Source organism: Sus scrofa, chromosome 11, assembly GCF_000003025.6.
Source record: "Sus scrofa isolate TJ Tabasco breed Duroc chromosome 11, Sscrofa11.1, whole genome shotgun sequence".
NCBI classification, from domain to species: Eukaryota; Metazoa; Chordata; class Mammalia; order Artiodactyla; family Suidae; genus Sus; species Sus scrofa.
Genome location: NC_010453.5, coordinates 49,494,004 through 49,515,999, shown reverse-complemented (window position 1 = coordinate 49,515,999; position 21,996 = coordinate 49,494,004). Strand labels below are relative to the sequence as shown.

The following is a 21,996-nucleotide window of genomic DNA, read 5'->3' as shown; positions in this document are numbered from 1 at the left end:
CCCACATCAAGCTGCTGCATGCCATGGCCAAACAAACAAACAGAACTAAGGACATGATAGCAAAATCTAGGTTTCATGATTCTGTTTTCTTTCTAGATATTCCTTCACTAAGAATAGAGCCTTTTTTCTTTTATTATTTATTTCTTTTACTTTTTTCTTTGTAGGGCTGCACCTGCAGCATACAGAAGTTCCCAAGTTAGGGGCTGAATCAGAGCTACAGCTGTAGGCCTACACCACAGCCACAGCAATGTGGCACCCAAGCTGCATCTGCAACCTATGCACAATGGGATCCTTAACCCACCGAGCAAGGCCAGGATCAAACCCACATCCTCATGGATACTAATCAGGTTATTAACACTGAGCCACAACAGGAACTCCAGAATACAGCCTTTTCACCTTTTTCCAAAATAAAGTTGAAATGTTCTAAACAGAACCGATCTGGGCAGCGTTGTATAAATAATTACAAACAGTATGTTTATTTCTCTCCCCCCCCCCGCACCCACCATATTCTCTGCCTTCTTAATTACATATTTCAGTTGCATTAACATTACTTCTCTTGGGAATTTTCCATTAACTGATCAATCTGTCCATTAGGATAATTTTCCCTGATAAAATATTGAGCTCCTGCTCTCATTTGCTATTTTCCCTCCATTAGTGCTAATTAGGTCCCCTTGGATCCGGGAGAATGATGCCATTCCAATGGTGACATTCTCTCCCAAATGCTGTAGACAATGTTGTGTGGCTTTATTTATTATGCATTGAATACTTTTGAATTTTACTGAATAATTCCTTTTTTTTTTTTTTTTTTTTTGTCTTTTTAGGGCTGCACTGGCAGCATATGAAGGTTCCCAGGATAGGGGCTGAATTGGAGCTGTAGCCACTGGCCTAAACCACAGCCTCAGTAATGTGGGATCCAAGCCACATCTGCGACCTACACCACAGCTCATGGCAATGCCGGATCCTTAACCCACTGAGCGAGGGCAGGCATCGAACCCGCATCCTCATGGATGCTAGTCAGATTCGTTTCTACCGTGCCACAATGAGAACGCTCTGAATAATTCTGTCTTGAGATTGTAATTACGTTGACTTGCCCGTCTTTGAAAGTTCTTAAATTTTCTCATCTTTTCAAAGGTATTTAAAATTCACTAGACTATATCGGAGGAAATGCAGCATCCACCCCAATGACTTCTGATTATATGTAAAGAAAGAGAAACAGAGCAAGAGAGAAAAGAGAGAAGAAGAAAAAAGGTATGACTTACCAAAGAACATTAATGTGGAATTTAACACAAAACACATTTATGGCCATTTTAACTATAAGCTTGATTAACCTAATTTCTAATTCAAAGCAAAACTATTAGAACTTTAGTCTATTCTTATGCTTAATGAAATTAAAAACTTGATGACTTTGTCTTTTTTCCGTTTTATTTCTCATCTACTGTTACTCTCTCAAAACGTCTTTTGCTCAAATCACCTTAAACAGTCAATAAACATTTGTTAGTTGATAAATACAGTATTGATGGACGATGGGAGGAAGAAATACAAATAGAATTAAAATGTCTTACTACTTCCATAGAATTTAAAGTTGCCACCTAATTTAACATGGGTTGCCACCTTACATAAGTAGCTATGGGAATCCGTGTTCAAATTCTTTTAATAATTGCTAAATTACAAGTCAATGGCACGAAAAAAAAAAAAAAAAAAGGCAAGGGACTGTGTTCCAAGTTAACAAGAGTCAAAAACAATGTAATAATTAAATATAATGTGAGAACCTAATTTGGATCCTGTTTTAAACCAACCAACTGTAAAAAGACATTTTTGTGACAATTGGGACAATGAGATTATAGCCAGGGTGTTACATGATACCAAGGAATTATTGTCAATTTGTGAGGTATGATAATGGCACTGTGGTTGTGTAATAAAACTTCTATAATTCTTATGACGCATACTGAGTTAGTTTGGAGTGAAATGGTATGCTGTCTGAGATTTGCTGCAAGGCATTTTAGCAAAGTAAAAAGAGAGGGAAGATATATGCAATAAATAAGATAAAACCCTTATCATTGTTGGCGGTACTAGATATTACATATATGGAGATACATGGTCTATCTTCCACTTTTGTATATGTTTAAATCCTTTAAAATAAAAACGTTAAATAACACAAAAGTAATGGTTATTCAATATGTAAAAATACCAATAAGATGAGGCGTGTATAAATTAAAATGCAAAAGTCTTCCCTCACCACTGCCCCTAAATCCTACTCACAGAGGAAACCACTATTAACAATTTAGTATGTATACCAATATGGACATTTCTAACTGCATATATATACCCATATATACATATCTTTTTTTTCTTTTTTTGTCTTTTTTTTTTTTCAGGGCCGCACTCACAGCATATGGAGGTTCAAGGCTAGAGGTCAGATCAGAGCTGCAGCCGCTGGCCTACGTCACAGCCACAGCACTGCAGGATCCAAACCATGTCTACAACCTACACCATACTTTGTGGCACCGCCAGATCCTTAACCCACCAAACAAGGCCAGGGATCAAACCCACATTCTCATGGATACTATGTCAGGTTGTTAACCCACTGAGCCACAACAGGAACTCTGACCTAAATTATTGTTACTAACTGATGCAGAGAGTTCCATTGCTTCGATATTTTGCATGGATGACTTTATTTTTATAATCCCATATGGGTGATTATTTAGTTTGGTCACAGTTTTTAACTATTACAAGCAATATTACAGGGAACCTTTTGTGCATGTCTTGTTGTACATGTGTATGACTGTGTCAGTAGAGTAAGTTTTAGAAGTAGGACTGAGAGATGGTCTGAATTAGTGGGCAAGGGTGTGCACACTGCAATCAGTATTCTTGGAGTTGTCATTGACAATCTGAGAGATCTAGGGCACATTAACTCTCTGAATGTCAGTGTTTCCTCAAATATAGGATTAATACTAATCATATTCACTTCATAACATTATTGTGAGGATAAATAATACATAGTGGTGTTTAGAATAGCTTTCAAGTCATTATATATATATACACATATATATATGTGTATATATATATATATTCATCTCTGTCCCAGGTTCCTACTTCTTATATATTTATATGTGGTGTTTGATCACATTTCTGACACAGAGTTCCTAGGTCCTCTGCAATTTTGTGGGTAATAGAAGCATATTTTGTTGTCATGAGGGGACTCTTGGTAGGCTCCTGGATGGGAATGAGATGTTATTAGAAACTTGGAACTTTCAGTCTCATTCCCAATTCTCTGGAGAGGAGAGGAGCTAAAAATTCCTCTTTTCAATCTGATGGAGGAAAATCATCTCCTTATTTCAACTTCTATTCATTTAATTGAGGTCGAGTATTTGTTTGTAGATTTCCTGGCCACTTTTACATTATTTCTGTGAAATATTAATGTCCTTTACCCATTTTCCCACTAAAATGAAACAGTGATGGCACATTCCAGAGAGATGAACAGCAACTTACAAGTTCTGTTCAGACCTGAATTTCCAGGTAAGACTATCATATGCAGACATTAGCTTCAACCTGACTTAAGGGAATCCAGAGGACATCCATCCACAACTATCAGACCAACATTCTCAGCAAGAAGCTGGACCAAATCCCATAAAAGAAATCAGCTGTTCGAGGGCACTCAGGAGCAACACTTAAAGGGACAAAATCACAGAGGGAACAGATGCACACAAATGTGAACTTGATATTCTCCTTCAATTTGCCTCTTGAGAAATTTGCCAATACTCAAGCACCATGGGGCTTAGTAGATAAGCAGAGCTTTCAACTTACAAGCTCAGAGCTTGCAGCATGTTCACAGGAATGGAAAGATAAAGTTTGGCTCTTAAGAACCATCAAGGATCTTATTTTATTTTATTTTTTCTATCTTTTTTGGGGTCATACCCATGGCACATGGAAGTTCCCAGACTAGGGGTCAAATCAGAGCTATAGCTGCTGGCCTATGCAACAGCCACAGTACGGAGGATCCAAGCTGTGTCTGCAACATATACCACCACTCATGGCAATGTGAGTGCATCCTTAACCCACTGAGTGAGGCCAGAGATTGAACCCTTTGTCTTCATGGATACTAGTCAGGTTTGTTAACAGCTGAGCCACAACAGGAAATCCAAGGATCTCTATTCTATTCATTTCTTCTTTGATCTTTATGATTTCCCTCTGCTGACTTTAGGTTTTGTTTGTTCTTTTTCCAATTATTTTAGGTGGTGGGTTAAGTTGTTGGTTTGAGATTTTTCTTCTTTTTTGAGGAAGGCTTGTATTGCTATGAATGTCCCTCTAAGTACTGCTTTTGTGGCATCCCATAGATTTTGAGTGGCTGTGTTTTCATTATCATTTATCTCAAGTATTTTTTAAATTTCCATTTTGATTTTCTTGTTGACCCACTGGTTTTTTATTAGCATGTTGTTTAGTCTCCATGAGTCAGTTTTTTCTCATTTCTTTTCCTGTGGTTGATTTCTAGTTTCATGCCATTGCGAAGATGTGAAATAATGTCTATACTCTTAAATTTGTTGAGGTTATTTTTATGCCCCAGTATGTAGTCAATCCTTGAGAATGTTCTATGTGCACAATCAATAAAACCAAGAGCTGGTTCTTTGAAAGGATAAACAAAATTGACAAACCTCTGGCCAGGCTCACCAAGAAGAGGAGAGAAAGAACTCAAATAAAATAAGAAATAAAAAAGGAGGAATCTCAATGAATACTACAAAAACAAAAAAAAAATAAGAGACTACTATGAATAGTTATATGCCAACAAATTTGACAACCTAGAAGAAATGGACAACTGTCTAGAGACATACAGCCTGCCAAAACTGAATCAAGAAGAAATAGATCAACAGAAGAGCCAGATCACTAGAAATGAAATTGAATATGTAATAAAAACACTTCCTACAAACAAAAGTCCAGGACCAGATGGCTTCATAGGTGAATTCTACCAAACATACAAAGAACTTATTATCATTCTTCTTGAATGTTTCCAAAAGGTTGAAGAAGGAACACATCCAAAGACGTTCTATGAAGCCATCATCACCCTAATACCAAAACCAGAAAAAGATACTACCAAAAAAGAAAACTAAAGGCCAATATCTTTGATGAATATAGATGCAAAAATTCTGAACAAAATTTTAGCCAGCAAAGTCCAACAACATATAAAAAAGATTATACACCATGACCAAATGAGATTCATCTCAGGTTCACAAGGATGGTCCAATATATGTAAATCAATCATACACCACATTAACAAAAAAAAAAAAAGTCAAAAACCACATGATTATCTCAATAGATGCAGAAAAAGCATTTGACAACATCCAAAATTCATTCATGATAGAAACTCTTACCAGTGTGGGTATAGAGGGAACATACCTTAACATAATCAAAGCCATTTATGACAAACCCACAGCAAATATAATACTCAGTGGAGAAAAGTGAAAGTCTTCCCACTAAAATCTGAAACAAGACAGGGATGTCCACTCTCACCACTGTTATTCAAATAGCATTGGAAGTCCTAGCCACAGCAATCTGACAATCAAAAGAAATAAAATGTACCCAAATTGGAAAAGAAGAGGTAAAATTGTCACTCTATGCAGATGACATGATATTATATATTGAAAACCCTCAGGACTCCACACAAAAACTACTTGAACTGATCACAAATTCAGCAAAGTGGCAGGATACAACAATGAAACTACAACACAAGAATTAAACTAGAACACACCCTCATGCCATACATAAAAATAAACTCAAAATGGCAAAAAGACTTAAAATAAGACACCATCAAACTACTAGAAGAGAACAGACAAAACATTCTCTGACATCAACCTTAAAAATGTTTTCTCAGTTGTCTCCCAAAGCAATAGAAATAAAAACAAAAGTAAACCAATGGAACCTAATCAAACTTACAAGCTTTTGCACAGCAAAGGAAACCATAAAAAAAGACAACCTACAGAATGGGCGAAAAAAAATAGTTGCAAATGATGCAAGGATTTAATCTCTAAATATACAAACAACTCATACAATTCAAGAGCAAAAAAAAAATCCAGTTGAAAAATGAGCAGAATGGAAAAAAATAAAAATCATTAAAAAAAAAAAAGAAAAAAGAAAAATGGGCAGAAGGCCTAAGTAGACATTTCTCCAAAGAAGACATGGATGGCTAATAGGCACATGAAAAAATGCTCAACATAACTAATTATTAGAGAAATGCAAATAAAAACTGCAATGATGTGCCACTTCACATGGTCAGAATGGCTATTATTAATAAGAGTACAAATAGCAAATGCTAGAGAGGGTGTGGAGAAAAGGGAACCCTCCTACACTGTGGGTGGGAATATAACTTGATACAACCACTATGGAAAACAGTATAGGGGTACCTCAGAAAACTAAATATAGAACTATCATATGGCCCACCAATACCACTCCTAGGCATACATCAGGACAAAGCATTCATTGAAAAAGATACATGTGCCCCTATGTTCACTGCAGCACTATTCACAATAGCCAAGGCATGGAAACAATCTAAATATCCAACAGCAGGTGGATGGATTAAGGAAATGTGGTACATATACACAGTAGAATACTACTCAGCCATAAAAGAACAAAATAATGCCATTTTGTAGCAACATGGATGGAACTAGAGACTCTCATACTAAGTGAAGTAAATCAGAAAGAGAAAGACAAATAGCACATATCACTTATATCTGGAATCTAACATAGAGTACAAATGAATCTACCTGCATAAAAGAAACAAACTCACAGACATGGAGAACAGATTTGTGGTTGCCAAGAGGAAGAGGGTGGGAGTTGCGGGAGGTGGGATTACTGGGAGTTTGGAAGGTAAACTATTGCATTTGGAACAGATAAGCAATCAGAGCCTGCTTATAGCACAGGGAACTATAACTAATTACTTGCGATGGAACATGATGGAAGATAATGTGAAAAAATGATTTTATGCATATGTATAACTGGTTTACTTTGCTGTAGAGCAGATATTGACAGAACATTCTGAATCAGCTTTAAATTTTTTTTTTTAAACCATCAAGGTAAACACCTTGGCTTTTCATTAGACCACAGAAAGGCTATGTCCAGGACTGAGGACAAATCAAAATATATCAGACCTTGCATGGACTGAAATTCCATTACAAATCATCCTAACTGTTGATTAATTCAAAGGGATTTACTCACACACCGTCTACCAGCAGAAAGAATATCTTCCCTAGAGAAAAGTGAAAAAAATGGATATGTGTTTATACATAACTGAATCACTTGCTTCAGTTATCAATTTCTGCTTGTTACGTAGCAGAAGTTATCACAACATTGTTAATCAACCATAATTCAATAAAAGTTATTTTAAAAGATTAGTAGAAAATAAGAGTATTTTCCCTGGAAGGAATATAAGATCATCTATATGTCTATAATTTTTATGCCTGATATCCAGCATTCAGTCAAAAATTACTAAGCATGTATGGCAGGAGAAAAGGCTAAATTACCAACAACCAAGAGCCTAAATAACAACAACAAAGTGGACAACAGAAATGTACCTACAGATAATCAAGTAATGGAGTTATCATTTATGGTAAAGAAACAAAAAAAATTTCCTTCAAATAAGTAACAATAACAATGACAGCTGTTTCTTAATTTCACTTACTTTTTTTATTGAAGTATACATGATTTACAATGTTGTATTAGTTTCTGGTATATACCAAAGCGATTGTTACATATATATGCTTCATATTCTTTTCTATTATGGTTTATCACGTGGTATTGAATATAGTTCCCTGTGCTATACAATAGAACCTTGTTCTTTATCCAATCTATATGTAATAGTTCACATCTGCCAATCCCAAACTCCCAAGTCATCTCCCGCCCTCCCTCTCCCCCTTGGCAACCAAAAGTCTGTTGTCTATGTCTGTGAGTCTGTTTCTGTTTTGTAAATAAGTTCATTTGTGACAGCTTTCTTATCAGAAACTTGAAATAAAATAACGGTCAAGCTATATTTCTATACTCCACAAAAATAACCATCGAAAGTGAAGGGGAAGAAGAAGTTTTGCAAGATGAAAAAGTTCTAGAAATTGATTGCATAACACTGACAATATATTTAACGCTATTGAATTATACACTTAAAATGGTTAGGTTAACTATACACTTAAAGGTTAATTTAACAGTAAATTTTATGTTGTGTATTTTACCACAATTTTTTAAAAAGTACAGGAGCAAGGGAAAAGAAGAGTGAAGAAGGTGACTTTTGTGGTATGTAAATCGTATCTTTATAAGGCTATTTTTTCAATGTGAAGAAGAAATAAAGATTTTTAAAATAAAAATTGAGAGAGTTCATCATTAGCAGATCAGTATTAAAAGGAGTATTAAAGGTAGTTTTTCAGACAAAAGAAAAATAATCCTAGGTAGAAAAAGAGAAATGCAAGATAGAATGAAAAGCAATAGAAAGGAACTCTGAATACTTGTAACAGCAGAAAACAATAATAATACTCCTAGAAAAGGGCTAAGTATATATACATGGAAATTTAAGAAAAAAGGCAGGAATATAACATACAGAGTCAGTGTTGTAATGTCTTAACATTATTAGGAAGTGGTAGAAGTACTAAATTGTGTAGACTGTAGTTAAGTCATGAATGCATTTTGTAATGTCTATGATAACCACCAAAAATATTATAAAATAACATATACTCAGCAACACCTAGAGGAAAAAATAGATTTATAAAAACATTTCATCAATTCAAAGGAGACAAGAAAGGGAAAGAAAAAAGAAACAGAGGAATAAGTAGGAAACAAATAATAAAATGATAGATTTGAAAATAAAAATATCAGCAATTTGCATGAAATTCTCCAATTAAAGAGAGCATCAGATGGATTGAAAAATAAAACTCAACTATATATTCCATAAAAAAGACATACCTTGAACATAAGGACATAGAGGGGTTAAAAACACAACTTTGGAGAAAATATACAACGTAATAAGAAAAAAATTACTAGAGCTATACCAATATTAGGAAAAAAGTATTACTAGAGGTAGCAAATGTTTTATCAAGGTAAAAGGGTCAATCCACTAAATTGACTTAATGATTATAAATATGTGTTTCTAATAACATAACCTCAAAAGCAGCAAAATTTGACAGAACCAAAGGAAAAATGGTTGCATCACAATTAGATTTGAAGATTTGAATGCATTGCTCTCAGTAAAGGGAAGAACAAGAAAAAAAAATCATAGGATTTAGAAGATTTTAACAAACATGGTTAATGAGTGACATTTAATTGCTATGTACAGTACAACAGCAAACATATTTTTTAAATGTATATAAACTATTTGCCAAAATTAACCAAGTGTTGGACCATAAATCAAGTCCCAACAAATTTCAAAGAATTTAAATGATTAACCTTATGAAATGAAGCTGGAAATCAATTATTTAAAGTAATTAGAAGAGGCCCAAACATTTGGGGGGCGGGGAAGCCATACACTTCTTTAAAAAAAATTATTGGTCAAAGAATCACTCACAATAAAAACTTTGAACTGAATTATAACAGAAAATATGAAATATCGGATGTGTGAGATGCAACTAAAACTGTACTTAGGTGAAATTGAGAGTTTCTAGTGCTGACTTTAAGGTAACACAGGGCTACAATTCAGTGATCTAACTATCCATCTCAATAAATAAACATATGCTTTCGATTTGAGCATTTTTCAGTATTAATGTTCCTCTTTGATTTTTTTAATAACGATTTTCATTTTTTTCCATTATAGCTGGTTTACAGTGTTCTGTCATTTTTCTATTGTACAGCATGGTGACCCAGTTAAACATACACGTGTACATTCTATTTTCGCACATTATCTTCCTCCATCGTAAGTGACCAGATAGTTCCCAGTGCTGTACAACAGGATCTCATTGCTAATCCATTCCAAAGGCAACAGTGTGCATCTATTAACCCCAAGCTCCCAATCCTTCCCACTCCCCTCCCCCTCCTCCTTGGCAACCACAAGTCTATTCTCCAAGTCCATGATTTTCTTTTATGTAGAAAGGTTCATTTGTGCCTTATATTAGATTCTGGACATAAGTGATATGTGGTATTTGTCTTTCTCTTTCTGACTAACTTTACTCAGCATGAGAGTCTCTAGTTCCATCCATGTTGCTGCAAGTGGCATTATTTTGTTCTTTTTTATGGCTGAGTAGTATTTCATTCTGTATATATACCACATCTTCCTAACCCAATCATCTGTTGATGGACATTTAGGTTGTTTCCATGTCTTGGCTATTGTGAATAGAGCTGCAATTAACATGAGGGTACACGTGTCTTTTTCAAGAAAAGTTTTGTCTGGATATATGCCCAAGAGTGGGATTGCTGGGTCATGTGGTAGTTCTATGAAAAATTTTCTAAGGTACCTCCATACTGTTCTCCATAGTGGTTGTATCAGCTTACATTCCCACCGACAGTGCAGGAGGGTTCCCTTTTCTCCACACCCTCTCCAACATTCCTTATTTGCGGACTTCTATTAATGATGGCCATTCTGACTGGTGTGAGGTGGTACCTCATGGTAGTTTTGATTTGCATTTCTCTAATAATCAGGGATGTTGAGCTTTTTTTTATGTGCTTGTTGGCCATCTGTATATCTTCCTTGGAGAAATATGTATTCAAGTCTTTTGCCCATTTTTCCATTGGCTTTTTTGCTGTTGAGTTGTATAAGGTGTTTGTAAATTTTAGAGATTAAGCCCTTGTCATTTGCATCATTTGAAACAATTTTCTCCCCATTCTGTAAGTTGTCTTTTTGTTTTCTTATTGGTTTCCTTTGCTGTGCAAAAGCTTGTCAGTTTGATTAGGTCCCACTGGTTTATTTTTGCTTTTATTTCTGGTGCTTTGGGAGACTGACCTGAGAACACGTTTGTAAGGCTGATGTCAGAGAATATTTTGCCTATGTTCTCTTCCAGGAGTTTGATGGTATCTTGTCTTACGTTTAAGTCTTTAAGCCATTTTGAGTTTATTTTTGTACGTGCCATGAGGGTGTGTTCTAGTTTCACTGCTTTGCATGCAGCTGTCCAGGTCTCCCAGCAGTACTTACTGAAAAGATTGTCTTTTTCCCATTTTATGTTCTTGCTTCCTTTGTCAAAAATTAATTGACCATAGGCGTCTGAGTTTTTTTCTGGGTTCTCTATTGTGTTCCATTGGTCTGTCTGTCTGTTTTGGTGCCAGTACCACACTGTCTTGATGACTGTGGCTTTGTAATATTGCCTGAAGTCTGGGAGAGTTTTGCCTCCTGCTTGGTTTTTATTCCTCAGAATTGCTTTGGCAATTCTGAATCTTTTGTGGTTCCATATAAATTTTTGGATTGTTCTAGTTCTGTGAAACACGTCGTGGGTAAGTTGATAGGTATTGCATTGAATCTTAGATCACTTTGAGTAGTATGGCCATTTTTACAATATTAATTTTTCCAACCCAGGAGCATGGAATATCTCTCCGTTTATTTACATCTTCTTTAATTTCCTGGATGAATGTTTTATATTTCTCAGCATATAAGTCTTTCACCTCCTTGGTCAGGTGTATTCCCAGGTATTTGATTTTTTAGGGTTCATTTTTAAAAGGTATTGTATTTTTGTATTCCTTTTCTAATATTTCATTGTTAGTACATGGAAATGCGACTAATATCTGAATGTTAATCTTATATCCTGCTACTTTTCTGAATTTGTTGATCAGTTCAAGTAGTTTCTGGGTTAAGTCCTTGGGGTTTTCTATATATAGTATCATGTCATCTGCATATAGGGACAGTTTTACCTCTTCTCTTCCTATTTGGATGCCTTTAATTTCTATTGTTTGTCTGATTGCTGTGGCTAGGACTTCCAGTACTATGTTGAATGCGAGTGGTGAGAGTGGGCATCCCTGTCGTGTTCCAGATTTTAGTGGGAAGGCTTTCAGCTTTTCTCCATTGAGTATTATATTTGCTGTGGGCTCTTTGATTTTTTTTTAATTTACTTAAAAACTTCTCTTTAAGAAAAACTTCACAAGGTCCATTTTCTGATTCTACTAATACTCAGAGGATCTCGAAGTCTGAATGTGCTTCATAAACCAGTCAACTCTAGCCCCTCCTTAGCATGTATTTAAAATCCTATGTGTACCCGAATTCCCCAGGGTTTGGGGGTAGGGTTTTTTCCTATTTTGCATATGCTCTAAGGTCAGATTAGCCTCTTTAGAACCACTCTGGAGGAAAAAAGAATACCAAAATACTCTGTGGTTCAGACTCACCCTTCCAGAAACAGGCAGACACATGCCTCTGGGCAGACAGAAAAAACCAGTTACTCTTTGGGACTCACCACACCCATTTAGCAAGAAATAATCTGTTCCGCATATGCATTATCACACTGGCCCCAAAACAGGATTTGCTAGGTACGAAATTACACAGGCAGTATTTTCAAAAAGTTTCCAACCTCTTTTCATAGCCTCATAAAATACAAAGTTAAAACTCATTTGCTGTATTTTAAAAATTATTATGCAGCAGACATTTCATTACCATAATCTACTGATATTGACATGACTCCTGTCCCTTAAACATGAAACTTAATAGTATTTTGAGAAAACAATGCATTCAGCATTTCACTTCTAGAACTTAATTACTAATGTACTGAGAGAATTTGCATAATGTACTTATGAATTTTCATTGAAAAAGTATATTAGGCTTGGGTGTGCATCTATTCTAAAGGGTGTGTATATTTCCCCTACAAATAGAAATCGGTGATCTTGAGCACTAGTTAGAAAGACTTTATTGAAAACAGCAGATTAACATATTATAATTCCCAGGCACAGTAAATATTCAAGGGCTTTAACATTTTCTTCCATTCTTCTCAAACATTAGTGGGACACTGGCCCATTTATATCGTTTCAGTAAATGAAATGTGGGAAACTGGTCCTTCATTAAAAGTCTCCTATTTATAGAAATACTATGAGAAATGACCCTCTTGATAAGTCTGAGGTCAATCCTCTCCAATGAGTGTAGGTTATGTATTTCCTTTAGCACAGAGGGACAAAGAAACCCATCCTACCCTGTGCCTATTTCCTGTAGGAGCAGGTGGCCTCTGCAGACACTAACAAGACACTTTCTCTGGTCCAGGCTAAAAATCAGGGGAAAATAAATAAATAATAAAAACTCTTCTCTGATGTTTCTTCCTGGGAGGTTTCCAAGCCCCAAGTTGATGTCCGCTGTCTTGCCAGTAACTGTGGGAGGATGTTCCTTCTGCCCACAAAAACACCCCGAGGATTCCCTCTGGAGGTTTGTGACAGAGGGAGGTGTGCCTCTTGGCAAGCTGGGAGGATGACTGGATCAGAGGCAGACATTTAATCCTAGAATTGATGGCTGCCAGAGGGAAGCTCTGCACCCTTTCCTCAATATTTGTATATTGAGTACCACCCTTTATTGAAAGATAATAAGCTTGAAATTCTTTCTCCACCTCTAAGGATTTCCTCACTCCTCATCTCCCTTTGCACATTTAAACGATTAAGATAGGCATTCTGCTCACTCCATCTGATCTGAACTACTTCCTGTCTGAATTCTGTACCCATTTTTTAATGCACGCTTCAAAATTACCAATACCTTTCTCTCAGATAAAGCTAAACCTCTTTTTAAGGCAATTATCTTTCAAAGAATTTGCTACCCGTTTCAGTGTTCTGGCGTCAAAATATGTTAAATTATGTAATGAAATATCTGCTAGTTTGCAAAGAGACCTAAATACAGATAGAAATAAAGAATCCTAAATATTACTCAATGCATTGAGACGCTACTAAAAGACAGACCTAAATGATAACATTTTATTGGGTTTTTAAAAATGTATTTGCCCATAATTCATTAAAGAGTCTTTAATACCATGGTCACTCATTTCTGGTTAGAAGACATATTTCAGAAGAAAAAAAATGTTTTCTTAGAAAGCTAGACAAGGAGCAAGTCAACCAATAACATCTTTTGCTTGTATAGCATCCTAGCGACAATTCATTTTCATATTCCTTCCATAGTTTAACCTTTCAAATACCCACACGAGGCAGGCAAAGTGAGGCTCATTATTTGCATTCTAGCACTGGCACCATCAGAATCTTGTGGCTAATACAGCATTCTAGTACTTTCACTTTAGCATACACTCTGCCTCTTCGAGCATTCAGGTCAACTCAATAGTCACAGCAACAATCCATCACTATAGATAATATCTAAATAAACATGACATTTTCATTCTTCTATAATATTTTTAAGGCAGAAAGCAAGATGCTAAATATGAATTCATTCCAAGGACTGTAGGACCTGAAGGATATGATAGACTTTTGTCCTCCCAGGAGAAGAAGACCCAAAAATTGTCATATGTGCATTCCCCAGGATCTGCTATTTACTTGGATAAATATGGGTCTATATCTATCTGCTAAAGGGAAGGCTGATGGAAAAACGCATCATGGTTTGACCTGGGTATGATGGTTTGTGACTTCATTCCAAAGACATGAAATGGAAGCATGCTAGAATCTCAGCATGTGGTCAATGTGCAATAAAGAGGTCATTTCTTCTCTCCTTCTCCACCCTCCAACTCCCCACCTCATCCCCCCAGGCTTGGAAGAGAGAGCTTAGATTCTATTCTGTGATGAAAGGGAATCCAGCCAGGTTGCACTTGCCTAGAGAACAACCCAAAGGTAACTAAGAGAGCCCTGTCTCATGACTGGAGCTGGTCTGGGAGACCCAAAAGTGAGTGCTGAAGTTCCTCCACTTCTGTAGAGGAATCAGGACATAGAAGGTGCTTTCTGTAGCTCTCTAGCCTCAGCTACTCTGCCTGAAATCTTGAAGGTTCCTGAATGCATCAGGATTTGCACAAACCTCAGTGAGAATGATTCTTACCTTTACCTGCCTACAGTCTAATTATACTTTTGACACAGCTCAATCATCGCTTCCTCCAGGAAGCCTTTTTTGCTTTTTTTGTTTTGTTTTGTTTTGTTTTGTTTTGCTTTTTAGGGCCACACCTGCAGCGTTTGGAAGTTCCCCACAGCCACAGCAAAATGGGATCCCAGCCGTGTCTGCCACCTATACCACAGCTCACTGCAACACCAGATTTTTATCCCACTGAGCGTGGCCAGGAATCAAACCCACAGCCTCAGGGATACTAATTGGGTTTGTAACCCACTGAGCCACAACAGGAACTCTTTGGTAAGCCATTTTTCATAACTCCTACTCCACTCCTCACCACCGCCTTGTAGGCTTATCTCATAGTTCTGACAACACTCGATTTCAGTCAGCTCGTCTAGCTCACCTACAAGACTCTAAATTATATCTTATCATCTTTGGAGTCCACAAATCTAGCACAGAGCCTGGCACATAATGTACACACACTGACTGAATGGAGGAAAGAAGGGCTGCTTACCCCCTGACCTTATCCCAGAACTTCTGATACCTTCTGGCCCATCAGTTTGGTGGTATCCAGATCTCCTCTCAACATGACTGAATGTAGCTTTTGTTTTACCCCTGCTTCTACTAGATTTAGTTGAGGGGCTCTTGACCAGCACAAGCCTGGTCAGACTCTCTCAGTCAGGGACACTTTGCTCCCCAGCCAAAGGAGGGAGATACCAACAGCCCCATACTTGTTCTAGTTGCTCCTAATGTCACAGGCATTATCAGGCACAGTCTCACCAACACCCAAAACAAATGGATTATAGTTTAGTAGGTTATTAGTAGTAGCTCCCTTTCCACCTAGTTTGCTTTGGAGAAATTGTCTGGTCAGATCCTCATTGTCTGGTGCTTTGTTTTGCTTAAAGTTATATGACCTACCCTGAGAGGCCAATATACTTGAATAATCTTTTTTTTTTTTTTTTTTTTTTTTTTTTGCCTTTTGCCTTTTGCCTTTTAGGGTGCACCTGTGGCATACAGAAGTTCTCAGGATAGGAGCTGAATCAGAGCTACAGCTCCTGGCCTAGTCCACAGCCACACAGCAACACCAAATCCGAGTCTGCAACCTACACCATGGCTTGCGGCAACGCCAATCCTTAATTCACTGAGCGAGGTGAGGGATCGAACCTTCATCCTCATGGATACTAGTTGGGTTCATTTCCGCTGAGCCCACATTTCCCAGTCTCTCTGTCAACAAGCTAAACTTCTCTTTTGCTTTCCTACACATCTGATCAGATGGTCTTCCCTCTTATCAAGCTGTCCTTGAAATCCAGTGTGGCCTGGAATTCCTGACACCATCGCCTTCTTCCAGCTTCTCCTGGATTGTCCTCTAATTCTGCCCTTCAATTTCCACACCTCCTTTTGAACTTGGTTTATGACAGCCAGTTCTGCTCAGTTCTGCTCAGGACTTATACTTTTTTTTTTCCATTTGTGTTTGATTTATTTTTGCTTCCAGTTCAATGTCCAGAAGCAGGTTCCCCACTGAAATCAAATCGAAGAGCAACATACAACATCGTACACTTCTAAGATACTTAAACTGCTTTTCAATACTTTCCTTAAAGTAATAAAATTTTTTAACTTATTGTAGACCCTGCCAGTAACATTGATAGAAAAGCTTAGAAGGCCACCATAAATCAGGCCCAAATTAAGAGTTTGAAAGAGCTGGGGCGTTTTCTCCACAAACTTTCATGTGACTACACTATGCCCCTTGCATTTTATGGCATATCCATTTTTATAAGTCTGTTTATGAGTACAAAGAGGCTTAGCCACTACCTCCCGTGGCATGCCAGCTTAGACCGACTGCTATTTTAACCACATTCCCCTCTAGAAAGAGCACAGCCAACAGTTTCAAATTCCCAAGGGAACCAAAATGTTGAGAAAACTGAATGACACATCATTTGGAAATTCGTTACTATTTTTGCCACTATCAACTTGGGGTGTTTTTTTTTGTCCAGAGTGATCTCTTAAGGCCCAAAGTCCATATTTCCACCCAGTACTCAAGACTGAACAGTCCCAGGAGCAGAAGACGGTCTTAGCAAAGAGCCAGTGGACACCAGGAACCAGCACACCCTAAAACAAGGAAAGTCTCAGGGCCCAGCCAACGTTCTCCATTAAGCAAAGAGCATCACTTTCTCTTAAACATAGACAATGAAATTGACGAGGGTCTGCCATGTCTGGGCCAAAAACAGTCCAAGGATTTGGCAACTGTAAGCAAACAAAGTCTGACCTACAAGTCCCTTTCGGAGGAGGGAAAAGAACTCAATCTAAATGAAAAGTTACACTCTAGAATCAAAAGAAATCAAGTGGTTACTTTCTGCCAACCTGTTTCTGACTGCTTTAGTCTGGGACATGAGCTACCTTGAGCCATCCCAGGTCTACCCATTTCCTAATCTGTCCATTCATTCAGGGCCACTCTTAACCCAGACTAGACTGCATTTCCTAGATGAGTCCAGAGCACCCCTGTTCACTTGATATTTGCCTCAGCCTAGCACTGCTTTTCCCTCCAACTTCAACACCACCCCACCCTAGTCATCCAGCAATGACCCACTCCAGAGGCCCTGATTTAGGTCAAGACTTGATGACACCCAGGGGAAAAAAAAAAACCTTACAAACCCATCCCCTGCAGAGGCTGCTTCTTTACAACGTCAGGAACTGTTACAGCTCTGAGATTTTACCAAGTTTTGCAGGCTGATGAGCCAGTCTGTCATGGTTCCTTGGATAATGGCAGGAGACACAAGCCTCCTAAGTCAAAGACCAAGGATTTTATTACTCATGGCATAGTCAGCACCTTGAGCTTCTGCTTAGGAAACACTAGAGTTCCACAGAACATAGAAAAACTCTGGGCCACAATCCAGGCTAGACATGGGACAAGAACATCTAGTTGGGAGGTAGTTTTGCAAAGGACCTTGCACTGTATGCTGCTATTTGGACTTTATTATGTAAGCAGTGGGAAAATACCCTGTTGACATTCTTTTTATCTACTTAATATGTTTAGATGTGGTTATTTTAGAAACATATTAAAAGGTCTTAGGAACCTTCAATTTTGTAATAGATTCCTCCATAGAAGAAGAAATCTACAGAACAGAATTACCTCTGTAAATACCCAAGTTCAAAACTTAATAGCATTCACACTTTTTTCCTCTCTTTTTTCTTTTTAGGGCTGCACCATGGCATATAGTTCTTAGGCTAGGAGTCAAATTGAAGCTACAGCTGCTGGCCCATGCCACAGCCACAGCCACATGGGATCTGAGCGGTGTCTGCAACCTACACAACTCTTAGCAACGCTGGATCCCTGACCCACTGAGGGAGTCCAGGGATTGAACCTGCATCCTCACGGATACTAGTCAGATTCCTTTCCACTGTGCCACAGTGGGATTCAGCTTACAATGTTGTTTTTATTTCTGCAGTACAGTAAAGTAATTCTGTTATACATATATGTATATATATATATTCTTTTATGGTGATCTCAGAATATTGAAACATTGAATATAGAATATTGAAATACTGAATTTGAACAGAGGAGTGCATGTATCTTTTCAAATAACATTCACTTTTAAGAAAGGCTTCTGGTGGAGTTTCCATCGTGGCACAGCAGAAACAAATCCAACTAGGAACCATGAGGTTGCGGGTTCAATCCCTGTCCTTGCTTAGCAGGTTAAGGATCTGGCGTTGTCGTGAGCTGTGGTGTAGGTCACAGATGCAGCTTGGATCTGGCATTGCTGTGGCTGTGGTGTAGGCTGGCAGCTGTAGCTCCAATTACACCCCTAGCCTGGGAACCTCCGTATGCCATGTGTGGAGCCCTTAAAAAAAAAAAAAAGGCTTCTGTATGTTCAAGAATTCCTATTTAATAGTTTAATTTACTTTTTCTGTTCTGTGTTCATTGTACATCCTCTTCTCTGAATTCCAGTTCTAGAACTCAAACTTGCAACAGAGATAACCGAGATACCAGCAGCAGATCCATTCATGGATTGTACCAGTCTGAAGCAAATCACTCTCCAAGTTTCCATTGTTGAGGCTTTTCCAACATTTGATCATAGTCAGGACTATCTTGGATACTACAATCAAGTTTTCTCTGTCATTCAAGGACTGTTGAATGAGCACTATCTGATCCAGGGCATTGTAATAAGTTCTGACAGACATAAAAGGAGGATTTGGACATACTCCCCTTGAGACTTGTATACACTTTTGAGTATTTTGCTTTACGATCAAAATCAACAATTTCTTTCAATCTATGATTGATTTGCACAGCCAATTAGGGCCAAGTATATAGACAACAACACAGGCCAACAGTCAGTCCATATTTATTGAGCTTTTACTATATGCCAAACATCATGCTAGGTGCTGGGGATGTAGCAATGAGTAAGAGAGGCCTAGATATCTTTGATGCATGATACATTTGTCTGTATTTTCAGCAAGGCACGCATAGAGGAGAAAATCAAGATCATAAAAGGAAGAGCCAGTGATTTAAAGAGAAAAGGAGCATGAAAAACTTTTATGTAGGAAAGAATGTGATTTAAAGACAGGCTGAAAGTATCCCCAAAGAAAACAATACATTGGAGTTTCCATCGTGGCACAGCAGAAACGAATCTGACCAGAACCATGAGGTTGCAGGTTCGATCCTGGCCCACTCAGTGGGTTAAGGATCTGGCATTGCCGTGAGCTGTGGTATAGGTCGCAGACGTGGCTTGGATCTGGCATGTCTATGGCTGTGGCGTAGGCTGGTAGCTATAGCTCTGATTAGACCCCTAGCCGGGAACCTCATATGCCACGGGTGTGGCCCTAAAAAGACAAAAGACAAAAAAAAAAAAAAAGAAAGAAGAAAAACAATACAAGTATCCCCTGCTTTTCAAAATTTCCCTTTATGTATACTTAGCTTTTATGAAAGATTAACATCAGTAGCTGTTTTTTGATAACCAAAAGAGATGGGAAGAGGATTTTCACTTAGGTGAAAAAAGGCAAAAAGCAAAAGTAGCATTCAAGGTTGGTTTTGCAGTGACCCAATTATAGAGGCAGCACACACCCTGAGCAATGAGGGTGGCACCATCAAGTTCCTCCCCTAGAAACTACCTTCAGCATCTCAGCCTCAAGCCACCAGGGCTTTGAACTGTGTCTGTGAGCATCAGTGCGTTATCTTGATTTTATTTTGTGCTTTGTGTCCTAAGGTCATCACTTTTTTGCTCTACTCCATTTTGGCTTAGGAAGCTCTCCTTTCAAAAGTGCAAAGAATCTATGCAGGTTAACAGATAAGTGACATTTCCTCTCCATTCACTAAAAAAAAATATGTTTCATGTCTGCTGCATGCCAAATACTATACTAGTGGAGACAAAAGAATACAATACAAGAATTCCATTGTTGCACAGAGAAAATGAATCTGACTAGTATCCATGTGGATGCAGGTTCGATCCCTGGCCTTGCACAGTGGGTTAAGGATCCGGCCTTGCTGTGAGCTGCAATGTAGGTCACAGACGTGGCTTGGATCTTGCATTCCTATGGCTGTGGTGTAGGCCAGCAGCTACAACTCTGATTCGACCCCTAGCTTGGGAACCTCCATACGCCTCAGGTGCAGCCCTAAAAAGCAAAAAAAAAAAAAAAAAAAAAGAATACAATTAGTCTTTACTTTCAAAAAACCTACCACACATGTATGATGGAATAAGATAGGTGACAGGTACAGTAGAAACCACAACATGGACCTTGGACTTAAACTCACATTGTCTCTACATTTATAAACTACAGGCATAATCCAAGGATATTGCAGGGCAGGTTCCAGATCCTCGAAATAAAGTGAATACTGCAATAAAGTTAGTCAAACAAATTTTTGGTGACCCAGTGCATATAAAAATTCTGTTTATGTCTATTACGTGCAATAGCATATGTCTAAAATAAAAATATACACACTTTAAAATAGACTGTATTGCTAAAAAATGCTAACCATCATCTGAGCCTTCAGAGAGTCACAATCTTTTAGCAACTGTAACATCAAAGATCACTGATGATACAGCACCATAACAAATGTAATTATCAAAAAGTTTGAAATATTGCAAGAATTACCAAAATGTGACACAGAGACATGAAGTGAGCAAATGATGTTGGAAAAAAAGAATGGTGCTTTAAGCAAGTTTGCCACAAGTCTTCAATTCATAAAAAATGCAGTACATGAGAAGTGCAACAAAGCAAAGTGCAATAAAATGAGGTAGGCCCATTGCCTTGGGTACATTATCTGACCTCTCTGAGTTTCAAGTTTCTCATCTGTAAAATGCAAATAAGAATATATACCTTGTTCTATAGTCAATTAAATTAAGGTCTGTAAACTGTCAGGCACACACAAGTACTGGGAAAATCTTTATTACAAATACTTCAGTACAGCTAGGTGTAAAATGATTAAAAACACAAAATTTGACCCTCCTAAAATTCCCTCAAGGAATCTCAAAGGTTATGCTATTAATCAGTGTCTTGGAGGAAATTGAGATTTTGAGTAGAATTTAATGGAGGAACTCTTTACAGGGATGAGGGCAGGGTTAGGCTGCCCAACAAGGATGTTTAGTCCCCCAGGATCCCATTACACCCTAAGCCTGACCCCAGTGGTCGAAGAGACTTGGAAGAGGACCATCCTCTTTATAGACATGGAGATGGTGGCTCAGGCTCTCAGAGTCTGATGTCATCAAAGGTAACTATCACCCTCACTCAATAATCAGCAAGTTGATTACAACTTCATTTTTCCACTTAGGTTGCCTCCAAGAACATAAGTTGCTGGCCAGTTAACACGACAATTTCTACTGCTTGTTGAAAAATAAAGAGTTGAAAGTAAGAGTCAAGAAATATTGACAACCGAATAAGCTAAACAAGCACACTGCTCCAAATATGGGCTAAATCCAGTGGAATGTGGTGGCACCATTGTCTGGCTATTATTAATTTAGATTACCTACATTAGTAGCCATGAAGCCTACAATTAAAATTCTTAGGTCTTTTTGCTCATGAAATACTCTTAAGCTATAGTTCTGTAGTAGATTTTTTTACCTAAATTTCACATTTTACTTTTATCCCTGTTAAAAGAGTTTTACTTCAGCACTTCAAAA

At 37.7% G+C, this 21,996-nt stretch overlaps 1 long non-coding RNA gene across 1 annotated transcript in view; it reads left to right on the top strand.

The window, feature by feature from the left end:
• Nucleotides 1-19,084, top strand: part of LOC102158131 — a 39,611-nt gene extending 20,527 nt beyond the window's left edge. The window contains exons 3-4 of the long non-coding RNA XR_002336702.1: nt 1,132-1,248; nt 18,837-19,084. This is a non-coding gene — a long non-coding RNA (uncharacterized LOC102158131). The remainder of the gene's footprint in view (nt 1-1,131; nt 1,249-18,836) is intronic.